General features: G+C 35.6%; 1 protein-coding gene and 1 long non-coding RNA gene across 2 annotated transcripts in view; both read left to right on the top strand.

Annotated features, from left to right (window-relative positions):
• Positions 1-1,013: 1,013 nt before the first annotated feature.
• Positions 1,014-4,651, top strand: LOC125232085. The gene is made up of 6 exons (XR_007177703.1): positions 1,014-1,075; positions 1,358-1,460; positions 1,786-1,907; positions 2,157-2,226; positions 2,694-2,789; positions 4,421-4,651. It is a non-coding gene; the product is annotated as an uncharacterized LOC125232085 (long non-coding RNA).
• Positions 4,652-17,234: 12,583 nt separating this feature from the next.
• Positions 17,235-21,582, top strand: part of LOC125233049 (inverted formin-2-like) — a 170,337-nt gene continuing 165,989 nt past the window's right edge. The window contains 1 exon segment of the mRNA XM_048138896.1: positions 17,235-17,376. The gene's annotated coding sequence lies outside the window, so the exon portion shown is untranslated.

Below are 21,582 nucleotides of genomic sequence, written 5' to 3'. Positions count from 1 at the left end.
TTTTTTTTTTTTTTATAATTTAATGAAATCGAACGAAAACTATCGTGTAGATTTGCCTTTATGCGTAGGAAATTGCGTGTGCGCATCGGTTTACAAAAGTGTGACCAGATTAAAAATATATTGTGAGATTCTTTAAGGATCTAACAGACGGTCGGACCGCACTTGTAAGGGGACATGTGTTAGGCCCTATTTACAAAATACCGTTCAGAATCTACACAACTTGAATAATTTGATGTGATTTAAGCAATAGAAAATTAAATTAACAAAATCTTTTGTATTTAAATACATCTATTGTATTAATTTTACTATAATGAAGTAGAGAAAAGTGAAGTAAAGTTTTGTAAATGACAACACCGGACAATAAATTACTGAATTACTGAATATCTTTTGTCGAAAATTGTATGACCGATCAAGCGTACCAACTTAAAAACAATGATAGTTTGTGTAATGTCACCGATAGAACACCTTTTGGCGAAGATATATGTTATCTGTGGTTAAATTATTTTCTCTAATCTATGTCATGCTTACCGCTAATCCGCTTGTTCGCGAAAAAATGGCAGATCCGTTTTTGTTTTCTTTAGCTCATTATTAATTACGTGATCTACAACTAGAATTATTTAAATATTCGCTTTATTTTAATCTGCTTAAACAATACGACAGGCAATTCTGCGCCGACGCCGGTCATGAACCGTCCATATTCGCCATTTTGTCATTTAGCAAACTAAGAAAATGCAAACAAAACATTATTTGCCCTAAACACGCGTTACTTCTAAATAATTTTGTCGACAAAGTGAGCCTGTTTTATCAAATTGAACTCTGAACTGCAATTGCAATGTAATTTTCCGTTAGCGAAAGTGAGGTTACGAAATTGACATGACATTATTGTTGGAAAAAAAAAACGTGAATGCAATGGACATGTGTTTTGTTGTGTTTCTCATCAAGATAATAGAAGAATTTAGTGCTCATACTCATGATCTAATGAGCAAACAGCCCATGCAAAGGATGTCTTATCGGGCTATGCCTCAATTGATAAAGTGAACTAATTGCCTACTTCAAAAGCAGTTTTGCATGAAAGGTAAGCTTTTGTTTTATTATTTGATGTGTTTCCAAACTAGTCGTCGTTTTCGAAACCCAGCAGAACATACTTGCGAAATACAACGACTAGACCGAATATATATGGTGAAATGTTGCTTATTTCATTGTTCTGTCGTCAGATAAGTTATTGATAGTAAATTTCCCACGTTAATTTCTGACTTTCACATTCCCTAAGAGGATCTAAATGTACGTGAAATAGGCCTAACTGTCAAAATATATTTGCTACTTTCAATGAGATTTATATGGTTGTTTGATTTTTCAGTCAACATCTAATTGGAATTTACAATGCCCGATATTTCTACACATCTGCCACAAATTTTATGGAAAACAATATTTATAGAAACTGAACATACCTTGGTTAAACGGTAAGCATTAAAATTATATCTTTGACTAATTTACTTGACCTAGGTCTCCTAACTGTACTTGGAACTTGTAATGTTGTTTCCGTTCCAACCAATAAAATTTCTCAAGCTTATGGATTATGGAAAGCAATATTTGTAGGACCTCAAATGAATGTCATGGCATTTAAAAATAGGCATTGAATCTTGTCCAAACTTTAATTTTGTATTTTTCAAAGATAAAACTTGACGTCTGATACTTAAATAAAATTATGTAGACTAAAAATCCAGACTTAGCATAGATTTTATTTCTGCTACATTGAGTTTAAACAATGTATGTATTAATTTTCAGTATATGAAATGGGTAACCATCCTCGAAGAACATCAACCAGCTGTCGGCAATGTGCAGGTGGACTGAGGAATTTTCCGGTGTGTCTTTTTATGGACTGTACTCCGTCTTAGCACAATTCCCAAGTAAGTACAAAAAATCATTGCCACTAAACAGCTACCTTTTAACTTAATTAACTCTACTTAGTGAGAAAAACGACTCGACAGGAAATTTTACATAGAAACATGGATATGGTTGTTCTTCTTCTTTTTTTTTCTTAACCATGAATGGCCTAGATAAATATAAACAATCTTAATGATACGTATTTATAAATAAGATTCCTTAAACATACATACACCCTTTTTTAACTAATCTTTCAATATGTACAATTTCAGGTTTTACCCGAGAGGCCACGCTTCAGTTGGACCGTCTTCCATATATCTACTGACTTCATATAAACGAAAGGTACTTATGTATTATTATATAATAACACGTTCTAATTATTAAATTTAAAAGTGAACAGCTCATGGCATCATTATCTAGAAAATTGAAGTGAAGCGTAAAGCAAAACGGCGAGGCATGAGCGACCGGATAAAAATCAAACTTAACTGACTCATCATCATTTTATTGGCTAAGCAAACTTATTACTAACTCATTTATGTCCTAACTCGTGTAGATATGCACTGCAAGGCAGGGGTTCTCAAACTTTTTTTATTTTTAATTTCCTTTTTGTAAATTTTGCTGTATGCGTTGTTTTTTCTGACACAATATTTCTCACGGGCGTGTCTTAGTTCCAAAAATTAAGCGACGCGCCCCCGTGAGTAGATAAATGAAATAATATTGTTCCTATTTGGCAGAACCCCACTCTAAAACTAAACCCTTTTCTTACGCTATCTACATGAACATTTCTAATCTCTGACGTTTCCTTTCAGTGTACTGAGGACTCACTGATCTACACTACCAGCTCATGCTCAACGTTACTGAACAACAAAGTAATCCGACAATCAGACTGGACCCGGTCATGTTAGGTAAGTTTACATACTTAATGCGTACCACATACTACATACTTTTTCTGAACCTCAGTAAAATATGGTTTTATAATGATAATAGTGCTTATTATCTATGCCTACTTAACAGGAATATTACAAGTTTCAATCAATTTTCCTGAAATTCATTAAGCAATTGTGACAATGATCAAGCAGTGGTGGAGTTAGGGTATGGCGAGGTACGACCTCCCAGATGCTGGTAATGCTAATATTTCGTAGGATATGTTTGACATGGTTGTAATGAAGTACAGTATGTTGGCATACTCCTGACTTGTGAAATATTGTATAAAAGCTGTGTACCCAATCTACCGAACATAATAATTGTATGGTTTTACACTTACTATTTTAGACTAGCCTACAGCTTATTATGTGAGGTAACGAACTCATGTCATATGGAGCTATTAAAAATCTTATTTATACATACATACTTATTTGTATTACTACAGTAAAAATATATACGTATAGAAAGTTGAAATTCGTACAGTGCATTTAATTTATTGAAATAATTGGCAGATATAGGCTACAGTGACCTCTCACCATCAAGAGGGACATATGCTTGTTTACTACGGATGTAATATGAAAATATATGATGACTTATAAGCTAATGAACTAAATTAGTCCTAACATGATTAATACATATATCTTAACAGACAGACATTTGTTCTCATAGTGAAAATATTCAGTATAAAGACTTTGTCAATTTATTGTATGATGTATGAAATCCTGTGAGACAATACGTAGATTATAGCGTTACAACTGAAATGTAAACAAACCATCCATCGAAGGATGTACTTGTCATAATACCACATGCGTGTAGCTATTCAGTATTCATAGAAAAATGGCGGGACGCCCCATATAATATTGTACTTCAGCGCGACAATGAATAATCGCGCCCCCATAGCCATTAGACTAGAGCCTATCTTCTTGTATTACTAGGTCTTAAATCTAGGGCTTAGGTATCCTAGATTATTTTAGGAAAATAACCTTACATCTAGACTGTAGTTATCCTGCCTATGAATGAAATTCTGTATAACAAGCCTGCTAGGAATATGTATATCATCAGAGTGTTCATAGACTATATAAGACAGCAGCGAAGCTATCCGATCTCCGGTGTGAAGTGCAAACGTGATGTGAGCTTTCAAAATAGCCCTGAAGATGGCAGAGCCTGCTATGAAAATGTACTAGACATATAGAGAACTATTTGTTTTAACATGAAATTCTATTGCTATTGTACATAGTTCACACACTTATGTTTCCAATTCCGGTCACGAGGTGGCAAACTCTTCTAAAGTGCTTAGCTCCGCGCCTCCGGCCTTTTATTTTAGGTACATGGGTATTTTTTCTATAAGTACCTAGTATTTTACGTACTAGCCCCGCCTATCCCACAGCTAGAAAAACATACATTAAGGCACAGAATAAATAATAGTACTATGCATAGACGCAAAGGAACGTCAAGATGCACCAATGCCAATAATTGCTACGTAGTAATGCAACCCGAATCGCCTATTGGGGACGATGTTTAACCACTACGACTATGAACTAATTTCCTAGAAATATTTTTTTGTCTTAGTTTACTACGCTACTTTACTTTTATTACTATGTTTTTTTTTTAGATACCAGTGGAAGGAGATGAACATACAATTGACTCCGCATCGATGCATGACTTCGCCCGGAACGCGGCAAGAACCAACAATGGAAGAAAAACTACAGACGTGTTTACTAACAATAAAGTTATTTTTGTTTTTATGAAATAGCGATTGAATAAAAATATTAGGTATATGAGTTTTATTTAGAGATGAAATAAGTCAGAAATACAGCACACCCACTCGTCTTCACAACAACAAATGTAGCCTGGTAAGGCTATTATTTATTTGTAAACCTTGGTATCCAAGATGTGTTCTACAGAGCACATCTTAGATCCTGGTCACGGCACCAAATGTAACTAAACCTCCGCTCACCTTACTTATCTACTTACTTACTTGACTAACCAACATTATAGCTAACCCCCTTTAAATATACCCCTTAAATTTGGCCTTGTGATCGTCTAGCGTGAATAAGTAGAACCCTTCGATGTGAACCGCGATAACCTAGATCCTTTAATGAGTATCAGCTGTATTTTAGACTTATATTCAAAATTTTATTTATTTATATTTTAAAGAAGAATAAAGGTTATTGTAGCATAATAATATAGTGTTATAGTAGAGTATTCTATCAGATTTAGGCCTAGAAAGTTATATGTGAGAAAATTAATAACGTGATGAAGAAATTTTTAGTATAGAAGTTAGTGAGTGAAACATACATGAAATAAATATTAAAAAATATTTTGGTAATCATCGGCTACGCCTTGTTAGTGGATTCGAGTTGCAGGACTGCCTTGCGTTGCCGTCTGAATCCCCTAACCTGATCAAACCACTTTATCAGGCATCCTAAGCAAGTAAGCCTGAAGGGCTATCTATCTACGAACTAACCCCCTTTTATTTTGTTTTGTTTCTTTTCCCTAGCTAATCCCCCCTTTCCCCAATACTGCTAATAGACCATAACTTCTCGATTTTTCTAATGTTTTATCGAAACACCGAGCAGTTGCTAACTTTTATAAGAACTAAGTCTACTAACTTTTCTAAGCTTTTGACTTTCCATCAGTGGACGGCGCTCGCATGCCACTGGGCCCTATAACAAACCTATGCTTTTTATTCCAAAGAATAGTTTGTTTCCCTAACCAACTTGATAGAATTTACCTTGAAAAACCAGTTAGCAACACTAAGTGTCCCGCAGCCACACCGAAAAATCAGAAATTGCTACCACAATTATTAATTTCACTCAAATAAATTAAGTAATAAGAGATTTTATAAATTACCAGTTTTACCACATATTTTAAGATAGTAAACACCACATTTAAAGTCCATTTAAACCATATAAATAGTAGTAGTTAAATTATTTCTCCACAATACACGTTGACCAATTATATTCCAAAACCAATCATAAAAGAACTCTACTTTCATAGAAATAGTGTGTGACTCTACCCTAATCCTATCGTTTTCCCTACTCTAACATATCTGAAACACAGACCCTCACTTACCATAGATCTTGTGTTCAAAATATGCACAAGTGTATCCCTACCATAAGCTGTACAGTTCAGCCAGCGAAGCTGAGATAGGCAACCTATAGGCTTGAGTTATGATCCCCCCCTCTGCTTTTGCCCGCAGGCTAGGGTAGCAGAGAGTAGATCGCCCTATCCGTGTATATATCCAGTATTCCAGGACACACCAGTACCAGCCACATGAGAGACCCAGCTGCGATCAACTTTACTTAGATGTGGATCGATCACAACCGAAATCCCCAGCGACCAACGCCAGCATGGACTAGAGCACCGAGTAAATAAATATAAATATATATAGGACCCCAGCCTCAAATACTGCCGACTTCAGTGAGCAAGGATTACTCCTAATGTCTTTCGTCAATCGGGAAAGTCCTCACTTCCATCTAACAGTTGGACTCTTTGAGACCGGTGAGAAAATACGCTTTTGTAAGTATAGAAAAGCGTCCAAGCCCTCCACTTGGAACAAAAAGACCCCTAAACGCCTCTTATTTGACACCGTAAGGGAAGAAGCGCCTAGCCGGACAACAGTCTGTCACAAACAATGATCTGGCTTATAACTTTCACAAAATAACCCCATAGAAAATTACTAAATTCAATTTTACTGACCAACTAAACAAACGAGTGAAGTTTCCTTTACGTGCTATAATCTAAGCTTAGTTTTGCAAGAATTACTCCCTACAAAACCAAACACAGACTTATCTCCAAGCACCAGCCATACATCGACCCAGTCTTTGTATTGCTTGACGGCACTCATGAAACAAAGCACAGAAAACTTCACTATACACTTAATTTAAATGTAACACTACACTATAAATAGAACACTAAAATAACCCCACAACTGACGGTAAAGCAATTCCACCACAGGTCTAAATTCAATTGTACGACGATATTGTCCCCGCACAATCAAACAGAGACACAATTTCAAAGTTTACAATCACTTAGAATAATTTCCAAGTAAAAACAAACAGAGAAATAATAGCAGAACAACTTCACTCACCAGTAACACACGAAAGCCAGAGACACTGTTAGTCTTGTAGATATTTTAAGAATCACGCGCGTCGGCTCGCTCCGACCCTTTTATAGATTCTATCTCCGACTTCCGACTTCTGACATCGGACTTCCGACTTCTGACATTCGACTTCCGACTTCTGACATCGGACTTCCGACTTCTGACATCCGACTTCCGACAAGATGGCTACTCAATCGTGTGCTTTGTTTACTAAGTCTTATGCCCTATGCATTAGAGTTCACGATTAACACACGGATGTTTGCTTATCAACACGTGCCGAGTACACGTGTTTTAGAGAGAGACAGAGCTATTGATATTGATACCTATGTAGTCCAATAGTGGAGCGATTCGCAAATATTTTTACGTAAATATTATTTTGTGGAACATTCTTATTTATTTTGTAAGTAATTTCGCAATGAAATATTTTATCTGTTACTAAATGTTACATTGAATGATATACTCAGGAAGCATAATAACCAATATTAGTCATTATTATTTCTTTGACTTGTAAATGAAATCCAGACATAATATCGGAACGTTACGCAGTTGACAACTGTCAGTGTCAGTACTTCGCCCATGCGAACGTAGTTTGTTGATAAATACGTTTTTCCAACCTGTTTTGCATCAAATAATAGTGAATTTTATGAGTGAAGACGTGACTAAACATGTGATAAACCATCAAAGATATTATTTGTTAAAATATTCAATGAAATCCCGAAGGAAATATGCACCAAAAAGTTGGTCAAGGAAAAGTTGATTCGCCGTAAGTTTTATATGTAATAACGAGTCCATTTCCTCGTCATAGACGCTTGTTCTGTTACAGTGCGAAGTTATTTCAAGGTTAAATTATTGCAGGTTACGGCTGCGTGTCCACCAGGGATGTGGCAAGCGTCCATAGCCCAAATATGACTGCTTCTTATCAATTGGGATGTATGCTTGTTTACCACCGACGTAATAAGAAAAGTCTCCTAAGATGCCCTTTTCTGCTGAAATAATGACCCTTCTCGACTTTGCCGTGAGGTTTAAAGACATTTATTCCCATTTAAGATATACATCACTTCCATGACTTTGCCGTAGCGTAGAAAACAAGTAAATTTTACATTGTCCCTCCTTTTAATTAACTTACTTATCTCACTAGGTCACGATCCAGGCCTATAATGTTACGGTCAAACGTCATTACAAGTCGTATAAAGTCCGTGACAATTGCGTCTACAATAATTAATGACTATAAACCATAGAGGGATAAGTAAGGAAAGAATTGCAACTCCATACATCAGTGAATTCGAGTTATTTGTAGTGATATCTAGCGTCAAACACGTGTCAAATCAAATAGCGTAAATACTACTCCACACTAGGTGTCAACAGTGTCGCGTATGCCAAAATCTTGATATTAAAACAGTGTACAACTTATATTACAAGCAGAAGTAACTAAAAACAGAATACTGATTAACACTTTTGTAATATTCGCTAAAAAGAATTCGAGTATTAGACTTTTAGTTCGTCGCGACATCTATTGACAAGTAGCAGTACTGATAATTTACGCTATTGACGCGTGATTGACGCGTGTTTGACGCTAGATGTCGCTACAAGTAACTAGAATTTACTGACGTATGGAGTTACTATTCTTTCCTTATTTATTCCTCTATCTATGCTATAAACGCAGATTGTGCAATTATCGAATACCTTAACTTGCAGCCTTAACTTTATTTTTGCGAGATCGTTCACCCTTCACGTGACGGCTTTTAGGGTGTACGAGACGACTCCGACACGATATGGTAAATGTACCTTTTTTATCGACAGGTATAAAATAGAAAATTGAATCTGGATACTGGAGGATATGGAAGTGCGTGGTCGGCCTTTAAGATGAAACTAATATATCAACTTTCTTAAAGACCATATTGATCAATTTGGTAAGAATTAGTAACATTTATATATACCTATAGTAAGAATTCATAGTATTAGCTAGTAGACCTTGATCAACTGGAATCAGTTTAAAGTGAGAGTGTGTTTAAGATTTTGAAGTGCTCAAGCCTTTTGGAGCCTGTAATAATAGATATTCGTATTATTATAGTTTCGTTTTCTTTCAACCCCTTATTTGCCAAGAGTGGCACTGAAGCTTTAGTAGTTTCATGTGTTCTGCCTACCCCTTTATGGGATACAGGCGTGATTGTATGTATGTATGTATGTATGTAATAATAGATATCTCAACAGAAACACCTCGTCGCTAATTTGTTTGTATTCTATTTGAGACACATTGAATGTTGTCTTTAGATCTCATCTAGATACTAGTAGGTCGAATAATTCTTAATATCTATTAACCTAATTTTCCTGTAAGACCTGTAACTTTTTTAATACCTGTAAAATAACCCTTTTTCTGCAAACAGATAAAATATGGATCTAAACGAACATGCCAACCTTATCAAGCCGATAATAGTTATAATTGTTATACAAGGGGGCAAAGTTGTATTTTAACGCCGAGTGTGGAATTGAAAAACAAGCAAGTGAAAGGATTTTATAGTTGAACCACGAGCGAAGCGATTGGTTCGAAAATTCAGATTCAGATTCAGATTTGATTTATTCACAAACAATACAAGCATTGTGTTTGAAAATCATTATAACAAAACTTAAATTATATATGTACAGAGCCTGAAATATAAGTAATTACACAACTATAATTACACAATTTATTACACCTTATAACTAATAATACTACAGCTAAGACAACACAAAAAAAATCGCTCAATGTTCCGCAAAGAGCTTGTCGATACTGAAGAAGCACCCCCTCAACAAAAAAGTTTTTAATTTTTTACCAAACTGCTCATGGTCAGTAACGATTTTCAGCTCTACGGGGAGCTTATTGAAAATACTGACGGTCTGATATTTCACACTATGGGCCGGTTGCATCAAACCGTCTGTCACCGTTAAACTGTTCGTTAAATTTTATTGTATGGGAAGTTCCATAGACGTCTGCCGCGTGACGATGATGTGTCTGTTAAAGGTGGTCGATGCAACTGGCCCTAAGTCTAGCAACTTGTTGTTTAGGGCAGAAAGTTGGCCTAATATTTTTCGTACGCGTGTTGAGGCGCAACTTCTGCTCCACAGGAGATTCGTACTTAGCCAAATTTTTAACAAATGCAGTCAAAAAACGAGAACAGATAATGATGGGACTGTCAAGATTCCCAGCTGTACAAAGAGATCCCGACATGATATCCATTATGGAAGGCGCAAAATGGTACGGATCACCCTTTTTTGAGCAATCAAGGTTCTATTAATATTCTGCTTGAAGCTACTTCCCCAGAATATGATACTATAGCCTTAGCTTGGACTCCACTAACGCATAGTACACCAACTTGAGTTGCTCGATTGTGAGCTCCTCCCTCAGGCTTCTTCGAGCGCGTAGCAGGCTGAAAAAATTGCGTTTTCTATGTTATCTATCTCAGGCTTCCATTTCAGTTCAGCATCCAATCGAACACCCAAAAACTTGACGATTTCAATTGCATCTATATTCTATCCACTCAGTTGCTTTTAGTAGCTCTAGTTACCAGCTGTCACCTTTATTTTACTTGACAATAGAGGCAATTGAAAATTTTAGAGCAATTGAGTGGATATAGAAACTCCGTTCAATATGACTTCAAGCTTATCTGTTTTTTTTTTGCATCTAGCACACCAATACGTCGGAAATTGACAGACGAACTTTATCGACGTGGTGCCGTAGTCGAATGGCATTTCTGCGACGCGAAACGAAAACGAAACGCCCCGAAAGGTAGTTTGGCTCTGTCGCGCCAATACGCAAGAGCGATAGAGCATTTGTGCCATTCGGCTACGTACCCTGATAACTTTTGAGAATGTTTGTTAGAATGTTATGAGAATGTTATGATGAAATGAGAATGAATGTTATGAATAAGGGGGTTATTAAGTATAACCACCAGACACGAAATGACAAAAAAGTCGTTAGTTATAAACCGGCCCACGCGTTCATGACATTAACCAATTTGGGAAAAGCAACAATTTTCCTGCGCGCGCGCCTTGACTTTAACAACTTAAGCTTCCCTACATTAATACTTTGTTGCCTTTATTATCAAGTCCAGACTCTCTTAAAAAGCTTGTTTAAGATGTCAATCTAGTATAAATTAATACATTAAATGCGATAGGGGTGCGGAAAAGAGGACGTTCTAAACGAGTATCGACACGAGTTACAAATCCCTCTTCGCACGTGTATCGTACGAAGATTTATAATATTATGACTCTTCGAATTTTCGACCTGACAAGAAATGTGCTACTTTGCGAACTAGTGCGGAAAAACCACTGTACTGAAAAAATATTCTAATAAAACCGGCCAAGAGCGTGTCGGGTCACGCTCAGTGTAGAGTTCCGTAGTTTTCCATATTTTTCTCAAAAACTACTGAATCTATCAAGTTCAAAATAATTTTCCTAGAAGGTCGTTCTACCTTTGTGATTTTTTTCATATTTTTTAAACACATGGTTCAAAAGTTAGAGAAGGGGACACACTTTTTTTTCTTTAGGAGCGATTATTTCCGAAAATAGATATATTTTCGAAAACGATTTTAGTAAACCCTTATTCATTTTTAAATGCCTATCCAACAATGCACGTTGGGGCTAAGTGCGTTTTCACATTATCCGATCCGATATCGGATGTAGGACCGATATCCCATACATTACGGGCGCCATCTTGGATTTTGTCCATTGAAATCCTTCCGACATCCGATATCGGATCGGATAATGTGAAAACGGACTAACGGTCACTGAGATTATCCGCGGGCGGTCGGACGGACAGACATGGCGAAACTATAAGGGTTCCTAGTTGACTACAGAACCCTAAAAATTGACCCAGCTCATGACGGGTAAGACCTGTGGGTACTCACAACAAATGTTCATAACTAACTGAGACTACCTAATTATAGCCCTCTAAGTAAGAAGTTGCTCGTCCCTTGATGCCCAAACTATTATCAAGAAAGCAGTGTAAACAAATCACACGGAAACTTGATTGAAGCTTTCCTATTCCTACAACCTACTCAATACTTTGTTGCTTATTACCTGGTTTGGACTCTCTTGAAAGGCTTGTAACCTGCCTGTGAACTACCCACCGTTTAAGGCGCGCCTTACGTCCTTCCTATACAAAATGTACTGAGGAGACGCTTTTTGAATTACACTCAGGTGGCGTGGCGCGGACGCCCTTTGCGCGCCCCGAGACACGCGACGCATAAGTGGGAACGCTGCCTAAGAGGAGGTAAAATTTTAGTTTATCTAGTTAGATTTAGTTTATATAGAGATAACGAAATGTCCACGCTCCCCACCCTAGTGAGAAGTGGTCCACTTGTCTCACGGCGCGGCGCCGCGCCCGCTTTATACTTATAATGTTGCCTTTTATGATTTTCAGAGTTCCTAACCTTTAGGGCTCCACACGGTTTTCATCGATTTTGACAAGTTTTGACATACATACAATCACGCCTGTGTCCCATAAAGGGGTAGGCTGAGTACATGAAACTACTATAGCTTCAGTGCCACTCTTGGCAAAAAAGGGGTTGAAAGAAAACGAAACTGTGGCATTGCAGTGACAGGTTGCCAGCCTCTCGCCTACGCCACAATTTAACCCATATCCCATAGTCAACAAGTTTTGAAAATAAAAAAATGAAAATGAAAATGAAATATTTATTTTTCAAGTAGGCATATTACAATGCGCATATGAACGTCAAATAAAGCTACGCCGGCTCTAGTTGAAACTCCTATTTATTACTCCTACAGATAGAATTATAAGACCAACCGCCATCGGTTCTTCAATCTTTTAAATTATCTCTATTCGAGCCATAGGTATATTTGAAAAAACTAGAATTAGACTTATTTTTTTATACACATACATACAATCACGCCTGTATCCCATAAAGGGGTAGGCAGAACACATGAAACTACTAAAGCTTCAGTGCCACTCTTGGCAAATCAGGGGTTGAAAGAAAACGAAACTGTGACATTGCAGTGACAGGTTGCCAGCCTCTCGCCTACGCCACAATTTAACCCATATCCCATAGTCGCCTTCTACGACACCCACGGGAAGAAAGGGGGTGGTGAAATTCTTAACCCGTCACCACACAGGCAGGTTATTTTTTATTGAATTTTTTAAACATGGTCTAAAAACGCTTTTATCGAAATTTGATTTTAAACCACACACACGTGTACACGAAATCGACATGTTTGGATTTTACCTTTAACTTTTCTAAAAAATCAAGAGGGATTTTAATTTTAAAGTAATTAAAACAAAAGTTGTGACCAAAAAAAACAGTTTTTGACCCTAAAATTGTTCATGGCCAATATCATAGGAACAATGAGCTGTGAACTAATTATGAGATACAATTTTGTTTTCCCCTCACTAGCTCGGAAACACGTGTTTTGTCCTTTAATACCAGCGGGTAAAAACGCATTTTATCCACTAGTGAGTAAAGTAATTTGACCTTGAATAAAGTCACATTAACTGCTCTAAAATTGATAAAAGTAGGTGAATCTAGTAATTAAGACGATTTACCACCCATGGAACTACTGGAAGCAGTGATAAACGCATTGTTTGCTGCTTTGCTTTCCTCGCTATAGTGAGGGGAAAAGTTTTGTGTAATACAAGACGATGTATAACAAATAACTAAATAATATAGGCTTTAGAAACTATCATATTATTATTAATATCAAAGGATTCAAATCGAAGGTCATTGGCGCAGGGAATGCCCTATCAAAGTTAATAATAACATGTGCTAGCCATATTTTCCGTCCGTTTAAAATCATCCATACTTTTAGTTTCCTTCTAGTTAGCTTTACGCTTCCTCTTAACCAAGGAAGATCGTAAGAAGTTATTACGGTCAAATACGGAATTACGGACGTCTTAAAGGCAAGGCGGCATGACTGTTGAGTACCTTTTAAGTAAAAACGTAGTATTTATAAATAAACTAGCGTTAGTTACATTGTATTAGAAAATCACCAAGCAATCTATACGTAGGTACCAACTGATTTTCTTCATTCACTTTTCATAGGGTCAAAATGGCAGGTTTCAAAGACTTCCATCATTTTCTTTTAACTGAAAGGTTAAAACTTAGGATATATTGCAACTCCATCAGACCGCACTTTAAATAAAAACATTGGACATGTAAACATTATCGTAACAATCAGTAGTTACCTAAATCAGTTTAAAGACACGTAATGACAGCACTCTACTTACTCAAGCCAATGCTGACCCGAAAATGATACTAAGACTCTTATCCGTAACTAGTGCTGGTGGATTTGGTAATAACTAAAAGTTTTTGAGTCAAAATTTTAACCCTTAATGAAATGGAAAACTTTTTATGAGATTTTTGAAAAATAAGAACAGTTTTTAGGTAAATTGGGTGCGTAGATTACGAAAATATACATTACAAAATTTTGGAGTGGGGAAAGCGGGGTTTTTCGATGGGAAATAATTTCCCGCTATCCGGTATAGAATGAAGTGGGAAATAGTTTCCCATTGTTCAATAAGGTTACGAACTTTTTACTAGTAAATTTTAGTTGATTTAAAATCTAGTAACTTAGAAATGGAAAATATATTCTGTCGACATAGCAAGGATCATTATCAGAATCATGATATTCATGATCGGATAAATGAGGCAGATCAGCTAAGTTCTCAAGAGTATTTCTTCTATATCCTTTTTTGTAAGTTATGTTCGTAATGTTTTCTTATTCATTTTGTCTTTAGTAAAAATTAATAGAAATAAAATAAATAGAAACAAATAAAAAAATGTAAAACAAAAAAAAAAGGCCCAATTTCAAAAAGTTAAAGTCGAGAATAAACACTGGGAAATATATTCCCACTTGATTAAACCTACCAAAATCGTGAGTTCAGGCAAGAACACTGGGAAATAATTTTCCATTTACTAAAACCTTAAAATCTGGGCTAATTAATATCGTTATGACAATTCTATTTAAGCAGAGTACAGGGGAAATAAGTCTACTTTATGATAGTCTTCATTGTATGCACTTAACAGATTTTTTTGTCGTACTTAGCCTCAAAACACAAAAAAAAACTCTTGTTATCACGCAAAAAATCATGACAACTGACTTTGAATTTGACGTGTGGTCACAAATGGTTGCCATTAGAAAAGTGTTTCCTTTTTTAAAATTCGAAATGTTACTAAGATTTTAAATCAGTATGATTGGTATCGCTCAGTGGTGCCATTAAAAACATAAAAAATATTTTGTGGTGAATTATGAAGTGGGAAATAATTTCCCGTTATTTGATTAAGGGTTAAAAAAACTTGAGTAACTCTCGACTTTATCCGAGGTTCGGCGTTCATCCTGTGTAGGTTCAGAGTTATGTTAATAAACAACTTAAAAGAACTCTATTACAAATTTAGAATGCGTTAAATACTGCCAATATTTTTTACTTTTCTTTTAAATAAAAGGAAACGAACGACCCTTTGATTTTACAGGAATCTATGTAATTTGGAATAAATTCATAAAAATAGAGGTAAGTAAGTACTTAAATATTCGAAAAGATTAAAGTGTTTACAGAAGACTAAACAGGGGTCTCTAAACAGAAAAACTTCTAAGTATACCTTACTCGAAACACATCGCCAAATGCGATGTTTTAACATTCGGCGGTATATTTTAAATATCAGAATCACGTAACCACTGTAACCAGGACAAGGCTTTTAAGAATAAGAATAAGAATATGTTTATTATCAAAATAGTACACAACAAAAATTACCAGGGGTCTCCGCACTAGGCTACGCCTGTATCGCGGGAAACCAGTTACAGTTAAGGTTATAGAGCTAGTTACATGATCCAGTATCTTAATATAAATATTACAAACTTATAATAAAGTACAAGTAAAAAACTAAAAGGTAAGGAACATTTTTGCTCTAGTACCTTTGACACAGTCCTCTTATCATCTTCTGGACACTCGTTATCTACATAAGTGGGCTTTGAACACTTTCGTTTTCTAATGTGTCATATCTTGATGCCCTAAAACCAATTTCGAAATTTCTTTATAAGTAGGTACCTAGTTTGTTTGTGCGATAGAGACAAATATCTAAAATTCAATTATCGGTTTTCGAGGTAGGCGGTGCAGTTTTTTTGATATGGGGAGTTGCAAGTCGGTTGAACAGTAAAAGCACATAACTTCAAAAATTCATTTTTTCCGCTCATCATCGAATATTGTTTGGTATTATTTCTATTTTCTTTGCTCGATTATCCACGGAATGTCTTCACACCTGACTCAATAACAGCTTCAGACGGTTTCAGACAATACAGCAATAATTTTAAATGGTGATGGGGGCACTGAAAAAAGGGATCCCCTGGAATTTAGAGTGGCATGACAAGTTCCTGACACCCTTCTTCCTCCTACCCTTATCCCACGTTATGTGGGGTCGGTACAACATGTCTTCCTCTTCCATTCTCCCCTATCTTTCGTCATCTCCACACTCCCATCTTTCTTTCTCATGTCCTCTTTCACACAATCCATCCATCGTTGTTTGAAGTTCCTGACACCCTAAGTATCCTAAATGTGATCCTGAATAAAGCCTCTGTTATTAATTTATCAGGCGATGACAGTAAAGTGCATGTTACTATATTTTTGAGCAACTTTGTCTCTTTCATTCTATGATGGTGTTCATGTTATTCTTATATGGTAGTTTTGTTAAATTGTTTAATAACCAATATGATGTAAGTGAGGACGATTAGGATCTGCTCGGAAACTTATTATCGGCGGTGTTTATAATCCTGTTCGTAATAAAAGAGCCTAGGGCTGTAAAAGATTATGTAATGGTATTTTAATAATTATGTTCTTAAAAACTACAATGTAGAAGTTTTAGATAATGAGCTTAATATGTTAGTAAGTATGTGCTAATTATGAACAAAAACATAGACAAATCTCGTTTGGCAGCAAGAGGTTCTTTGTTGCAGTTTTTTTTATAATTTATCTCCTTATTTCAATTTATTACACTTTTCTATAACTTCTTCAAAGCTTAGTTTTTCAGTTTCTTATAGCCAAAAACCTTGTAATTATGACTCATAAAAATAAACAGGCGCAGGTGCTCGGTTGTATGTAAACAACTGCAACTGCGTTTAACTTTTTCTCAATGATAGGCCATGGAAAATCACTACCCATGTAAGGACCAAGAAGGCTACAAAGACAGATGGTCGCTTAGATTAGACAGATAATTGACGGCAAAACGGAAAACAACGCGTAAACATTCCGATTATGCAAAGGATGTAAATCCAGGCATTTAGGATATGCCTGGCACTGGGAGCTTAAACTTTGACGGAACGCATATTAAAATAGGTTGTGTTACATGTATTATCATTCCAGTGAAAGTCGAAGGACGAGGCGGCAGTGTGCTGCGCGGTTCGGAACGGAGCGCACGTCGCTTGACAGTTCGCGCGAGTGACAGTTCCATTTTCAAATTCGAACGCGACAAACGAAACTGATTTAAGTATGTTTTTATTATTTTCAAGTTCCGATTTGTGGAAGTGTTGTGTTTGATTTATTAACGGTTTTTTGGATTCGTTGTGAGTGTGTTTGGCGTTGTTATTGCTGTTTTACTATTTTTGTTCTATTATGGAATTACGTTGTTGTAACTTATCTATTGATTATCAATAGGTAAATTGACGAATGATAATTTTTGAGACTCAACCATGAGTTCATAATTATCTGCGATTGATTTAATCTTCAATGCCAAATAAATTGATATTTATTTGTTACAAAACAAACTTAATAAAAATTAAAATAATACATGAAATAACACACCGCAATTAAGAAATATTATAACATTAGGAAAAAATGAATTTTTTTGGTATTTACTATTTTAAAAAAAAGAAACATGAATAGATACAAATACAAATGATAAAATGATTTTACAAGTTATCGAAGTTACCAAAAATAAAAGAGACAAAAGCTGGATTTAATGTATTTGTCAGGAGACAAAAAATAAATAATTTTTTTTAAAACTAAACTTAAAATCTTTAAAAAGAACTACTTTTAACTAAAATACTTATCTAGTAACTGCAAAATATTTTATTTTATCCTCATCACTACATAGTATAAAACAAAGTAGCTTTCTCTGTCCCTATGTATGCTTAAATCTTTAAAACTACGCAACGGATTTTGATGCGGTTTTTTTAATAGATAGAGTGATTGTAGAGGAAGGTTTACGGGTAGGTATAGTACCCGTGCGAAGCCGGGGCGGGTCGCTAGTTTTTTATATAAAATAATGAACTCAAAATTATAAATAGTCAAGTCGTACACCGAAATAGCTTTATGCAAATTGTTCACGTGCCAAGCCCTTTTTTCGTTAAATATTAGAAATCGAAGGTTAAACACCTGATTTACCTGGTCGAGTGACCAGCGTGACCGGGTCAGCCCTATTACTAGGGTTGTCACTGATTCGAAAAAAATACAGCCAAATATTATGTATGAGTGTAGTCCCTAATTTTGTTCTTTGGATTATTGATTTATTTTACTACGTCATCATTTGCTACATCGTTACTTTTAATATTGACTCTATTATTAGCAGAAATATTAGCATTAAAAAAAACATTTGGACATGATTTTATGTTTTATCTCGAAGGGCACGAATATCCAGACAGAAAAAAATGGACTAAATTTATAACCGAAATGGTCGTCCTTTTTTAACTGACTTCAGAAAAGGAGGAGGTTCTCAATTCGACTGAATGTTTTTTATTGTGGAGAAGTTAAGATTTTTCTGATGCGTAAAAATTTATTGTAAAAAATGTACATAGTATTTACTAAGTAATGAAGATTGAAGGTCAAGGCTACCAACAGGTATACCAAATAAAATGCCGATCATCCCACAGTTTTTGAATCATGTTTAGCGTTTTTGTCCTATGACCTTTGATTTTTTTTTATTCGGCATATTATAAACATTGTCTTGAAAAATATAAATACCAAAATTTAAATGTCTCTGTGAAGCTTTGAGCAAACTAGTTTAATTAGTAAATCTTATCTTCTCTTTCGAAATTAGAACAACGTGATAAACGTTATTAGCCTTGAGAAGCTTAGATTTACTAATATTTTCTTAAGTACATAGTTACATACTGATGTCAGAAATTTGATTTTGAAATTTAATGTTATTAAACTATAAATATACATAACACGGGAATTGTTATTTCATGCAATTGACGTTTTATATAAAATGTGTAAATATACTTACTTATAACAATCGATCCAGTCCTAAATTAGGCTCAATAAGACTTGCGCTATACCTAGTTATCAGACGATCGTATTGTTAAATTAATGCTATTTATAATAATACAGGTTGACGGTCCCGCAGTAAGCCCGAAAGGCTTGTTTTATGGGTACGAGAAACTCTTCGCATCTACTTTTTGGAATTATCGCCTTTTCTACTCCCAAAGCGGGTGTGCCAGAGTATATATCCGTGCTCTTGACTTGAACCCAAAACCTCCAGCTTCGCAGCCAGGGTCGCTACCGATAAGGCTGCGGAGGTCGTTATCAGCATATAAACGGGCGGATGTTAAAAGCCTTAAATTAGGACGTTAACTGCTTCCCGAAACGACTAGTGGAGACCCTACTTATTCTGCCATTAGACAACCCTACTTGACTGTGACATCTCAGAACACGGTTAAGAAACAAGTTGGTGCAACGCTGCCAAGTTCTAAAGCAGCCGTCGAAGAGAAATTCGTTACAAACGTCTCTCATCTGCAACTCGGTTGTGTAGTAAATGTCATCTGATCTCGTTAGAAGGGCTATTTAATGAATAATTCAATCGGTTTTTTAGACATGTCGGATTCCGTTTTTGGGTTAACAGAGCTCGGATTTATGTATGTATGTAAACGCTTATAGGTCAACCATTGGGTTACACATCTTCCGCGGCTATATAAGGAGCTTTATCATTTGATTGGCCTCCTTGGCATTGGTTTTGCGATTTGTGTTTGGAATTGGAAACGGACGATACGGTAGGCGTGTTTCCTGCATCCTTTTTGGGTGAGCATGAGCACTTTTCAATTCATTAGCCCAAAATGTGAAATGTTATAAGTCTTTCTCAACTTTCACAAGCCTTAGAAGCCCTGCCGATGACATAGTTGTCCTAAAACCTAGTATCTCCAAAAATATTTTGGGCTCCACCATTTTGGGTCCTTTACAAACTGTTCGTAAGAATGATGTAACACACAATGTCAATAACGTAGGTAAAATTAATGTAAAAGACACTCAGTTGCCTAATGATGGTATTTTGTAAACGATGTCGAAGCAGGGAACAACATTACCACTAATGATTCAAGGGGCAGTGTTAGTGCCACCTGCAACGTTAATCTTGGATAAATATTCACCTCCCACTGCTAAGGAGATACCAGTTATTTTAATAGGCGCCATAATAGATAAAGTTAACTTAGATGGTGGTCATAATACTTTGAACACGAGCCCGACAAAATTATCCAGCAAATAATTAAGAGGACATTGTATGAAATGCCTGAAGGTTTGTAGAGTAAGTAGTGAAAAATTGATTGTAATTATGAGTGTTTTTTTTTGGATTATCCTAGTTAAGAATATATCTATGGGTGTTTTACCTTTTAAAAATATTAAAAGGTAAAACACCCTTAGATATATTTTCCAAGCGGAAACTACGTAAACCCATATCTAAACGATTTTTGGAATATGTTTGGAAGTAGAAGTCGACCTTAACTTTGTTTCCGGCCGATTTCCATTCGTTTTATGACTAATTTTCGATACTATTTAAGGACAACCCATAATTGTGTGCGTCGGATGAGTCACGGAGGTCGATCCTTTTACCATGCGTGCACTAACATAACAAGAAAAGTCAATGGCGTAGTATTTTCATTACACCAATATCTTAAAAAATATGATACCTTAAATAGATAAGAGTTTTTATATCTTTATGTCGTGTGCAGAACTATCATTTCTAAAAGTTTAGCTTTTTTAACGTTTCACTATGTTAAACTGTTTAAAAATATACACTAAGTATTATGTTTACAAATTTCCCTTTCCATATTGACAACCTCGAAGGTCAATGCCCCCATTGCCCCCTTACAATTACAATATTCATTGTTTTCTTTGTAAGCTTTCTACTTCTTATCTTCGGTAGACGCATAGGTAAAAATTTAAAAACAATATTCTTCCGCACTTAAGTATTTGATATATTACATATTGTATTGACATATGTGTTGAGTTCATTGACAGCACAATGGTATTGGCTGTCACCAACAATATCTTCCTCCTTCCTTTTGCTAGTCTAGTTTTTTGCTAACTTTATTGTGTATATTATTTGGATGAGTATCCTTATATTTTTATAATTAAAAGTAACTCTTCTGTGATTTATTTACATATGTATTTTAATTTTTTCATTTGTTTTTTGCCCCCTTTAAAAAATGAAATCTTAATTATAGTTTAAATACCGTGTCAGTAAGCAAGTGGTTGCTTGAAGTGAAGTCACTTCATTAAATTATATTTCAGAGTAGCTATTATATTATAATTTTATTTAAAGGTCGGGTATAAAATATTAATGACCCCCTTCCTTGAAATTTGGGCGGCGGTTAAAAACTATTATAATGCTGATGGGCAGGTGAAAGACGTCCATATCAGGTGAATGACCACCAAACTACAGGTGATCGACTACGGACGCAGGTTAGCGACGCTTGTCGTTAAC

Source organism: Leguminivora glycinivorella, chromosome 1, assembly GCF_023078275.1.
Source record: "Leguminivora glycinivorella isolate SPB_JAAS2020 chromosome 1, LegGlyc_1.1, whole genome shotgun sequence".
NCBI classification, from domain to species: domain Eukaryota; kingdom Metazoa; phylum Arthropoda; class Insecta; order Lepidoptera; family Tortricidae; genus Leguminivora; species Leguminivora glycinivorella.
Note: the sequence above shows the minus strand (reverse complement) of the source record. Positions and strands in the feature narration are given on the sequence as shown.